The sequence below is a fragment of the Octodon degus genome, unplaced genomic scaffold (genome assembly GCF_000260255.1).
Source record: "Octodon degus isolate 3935 unplaced genomic scaffold, OctDeg1.0 scaffold00002, whole genome shotgun sequence".
Taxonomy (NCBI): Eukaryota; Metazoa; Chordata; class Mammalia; order Rodentia; family Octodontidae; genus Octodon; species Octodon degus.
Genome location: NW_004524578.1, coordinates 21,163,942 through 21,167,074, shown reverse-complemented (window position 1 = coordinate 21,167,074; position 3,133 = coordinate 21,163,942). Strand labels below are relative to the sequence as shown.

General features: G+C 52.6%; 1 protein-coding gene across 1 annotated transcript in view; it reads left to right on the top strand.

Annotated features, from left to right (window-relative positions):
* The first annotated feature begins 3,027 nt into the window (after positions 1 to 3,027).
* Positions 3,028 to 3,133, top strand: part of Homer2 (homer scaffolding protein 2) — a 104,200-nt gene continuing 104,094 nt past the window's right edge. Inside the window, exon 1 of the mRNA XM_023710772.1 lies at positions 3,028 to 3,045. The gene's annotated coding sequence lies outside the window, so the exon portion shown is untranslated. The remainder of the gene's footprint in view (positions 3,046 to 3,133) is intronic.

The following is a 3,133-nucleotide window of genomic DNA, read 5'->3' as shown; positions in this document are numbered from 1 at the left end:
TGGCATGTGGTGCTGGGGGATTGAACCACGGTCCCCAATGCTTTGCCAAGCTTGTTCTAAGTAGGTGCTTTAGACCACTGAGCCATCTCTCCAGCCCCGAAGTGCCTTACTTTTAAGAACTGCAAGACATTCCAGGCTCATCCTGTGTTGTCCCTACCTCAGACCTAGGCTCAAGAGGTAGCTCCATTTCTCCAGAAGCTAGCTTTTGAAAGGCAGAAGCCAGAGATGTGGAATGTTCCCCTGTTATACACGAGGGTACACAGTGCTTCTCGGCCCAGGATCCTTTGGAGAATTAGTGGAGGATAAAAGAAGGACACGTGAGGCTGCTCCATTGTTTTATTTGCCTGGCTTGGATGTAGCACTCTGATGAGCTACCCAAGGTTATCTGATCTGTGCCATTTGGGTCAGAGTGTTCCTCAGACCACCTGTCTGTGCATGATGGCCAGATTCTAGAAGCCTCCGTATCCCAAACAGAATGGCAAGCATCCTGAGTCCTTGAGGTTTAGCTGGTCAAAGTCTAGAGAGTCTCAGATGTCTAGGGCATTGCTGTCCTGTCTAGTCGCAACTATGAACCTGCCAAACATCAATTTTTGTTTTCCCACAATGTTATTCCAAATGTGGCTCCTGCCCTATCTCCTCTCTCATACATGCTCAGTAGATGTCTTTACTTCCTTTAGAAAGAGCAACCCGCCTGAGCAGCATCCCTTATCTTTCCCTGTGACAGCACCTCTCTCCTCTCCAAGGCTAACTCTGCTCCCTGAGCCTGGATCTGGCCTCTCCTTTTCCTAAGACCATCCCTCCTTCTCACACTTTCCGTGTTGTGCCCCATCACTGACTCCTCTTCCTTAGCCTAAAGTGATACTCAAGTCTCTTGGCCTACAGAGACTTTCTGGCTTTGCTTTAACCTCTAGCCAACTAAAGTAGAATCATCTCCCTTGACAGCTGGGGCCAGGGAGACTCTGGAGATAGAAGATTTTTTCTAAAGAAAAAGGGTGGCTTCATGGAGGGCACCTGACAGACCAATTAAGTGGTTCCTTTCTTGGAAAGAGTCCAAGATGATCAAATAGTATAAGGACTGTTACAGAGGACAAAGCTGAGTGCTGGCCAGAGCCACCCAGGAAGGCTCCTGAGAGGCCAACCTGACCTGGGCTGGAGCTAGGATTGAAGGAGAAGAGTGGAGGCCACTGCTTCCAGTAGTGGCTGCCAGAAGTGGGAGGAAAGAAGGGGCATCCACGCCTTCTCTCCTCACCCCAGACTGACAGCCATTTCACCTCAGGGGGTTCACACCTCCAAGATGGGCCTGCTTCCTGCTGACTGGGTAAAAGTCAAAGTGATTTACTGCCACACCCATTTAAGCCTCTTTGGGTCTGGTCCAGGTAATGTGGGTGTGCCCTAATGACCAAGAGCAAAAGGACGCTGAATCAGGGCTCAGAGCACCACTCAGCCCTTCCAGACACAGCCTCGTTTCCATCTGAGCCTGCTCCTGCTCTTCATTTCTTCTCTGGTGACCCCTCTCCTTGGCTCTATAAGAATTACCTTAAGAGCCTTGCCTCTGTCCTGGTCCTTGGAAATCAGCTCAGAGACTAGCTCCCTGTATGGGCTCATTTGCTGCGGTTCCAAGTGGACACCTGTGCTTCCTGACCCCGGCCAGTTAGGTCCATCTGGCCTATCTGCTTATTCATTCACTGAACAAAGATTTACGGAGGACTTTCAGTTGCAGTTCTTGATAGCGGGGATACAACAATGAGCAAAAGACATGGCTTTCTAAGAGTGTGCATATGTGTATCGAAGACATTATGCTAATTATTTCACAAACTGGTAACACTAAGTGGGCTGGGGATTTAGCTTAGTGGTGTAGCACCTAGCTGGCAAGCTTGAAGTCCTGAGTTTGATTCCCTGTATCTCCCTCCACACCCCCCCCAAAAAAAAACTAAGTACAACAACAACAACAACAAAATATAGGCAATGCTCCTAAAGAAGCCATAGTTTACTGTGGTCTGCAGAATGAGTAGGAGCTGGCTAGGTAAGAGAGTTAAGGTAACGCCATAGCTGAAGGGGAGAATCTTCCCAGCGTCAGAAAATAGCATGGAGAAGGCTAAAAGCATGATAGGAAGCCTGAGAGGGTAGGAGGAAAGAAGGCTGGAGAGGGTGGCGGAAGCCAGCTGGGGCAGGGACTGGAAGGCACACTTAGTGTCCTGGTCTCCATTCCAAGGGCCTGGGGAGGAAGGCCACTGACTCAAGAGTGACATGATCAGACTTGTTTTTGAAAGTTCCTAGCCACAGTGAGAAGCACAGATTAGAAGGAGCTGGTGCTCCTGTGAGGAGACACTGGAGGTTGGCAGGTGACAACTGGGGTCCCAGGAGAGACATGGGCAGTGTTAGGTGGCGACTCCATCTGCAGTCCCTTGACTTTTTTACTGTCCTGAGATGCCCAGCTCATGTGGGCAACGGGTCCTTAGCAGAAGAGGACTCTGTATGTGCAGAGTATGTCCACTTCTCTAAGTCCTGCTTTTGCCATCCTAGGTTCACTCTGAGTATAGAGCCAAACCCTGAAGCAGTGACTGTCCACGTGGGGTCCCCACCCCACTTTTCCCAGGGAGGTGCCCAAGCACCTGCTTCCAGGTGCGGTATTCTCCCTACAAGGCTGGCTTCCAGAATTTCTGGGGGGTAGGGTTGCCCCAAGGTCTCTCAGCAAAGGGGCAGTAAACAGAAAGACAAAGGTGGGGTGTAAGGAGGGGCACGGCCACGTCCATCTCCAGATCTGGAGGCCCGAGCTATAATCTGGGTACGTGACCTTGGCCAAATCCCTTCCTTCCCTGGTTCACAAACCGAAGGTAGCCGCCAAGTGTCCACAGCTGCGAGTGGGACTACAGGTCCAGCCGGCGGGATGCTCTGGGCGGCCCCGCGCCAAGCCCGGGGTTGGGGTCGACCAGGAGGACAAGGGGGCGACAGGGAAGGACAGCAGCGGCTGCGCGGTGGGGCGGGGACACTGTCCACACCGCGCGCCCCCCACCTTTCTCCGAGCGGAGGCCTGGGGGCCACGAGGTTACATAAGGGGGTCGGAGGTTGGTGGGGACGGGAGGAGAGGCAGGAGAGGGCGCGAGGGGAAGGGGGGGCGGACGGGAGGGCGCGG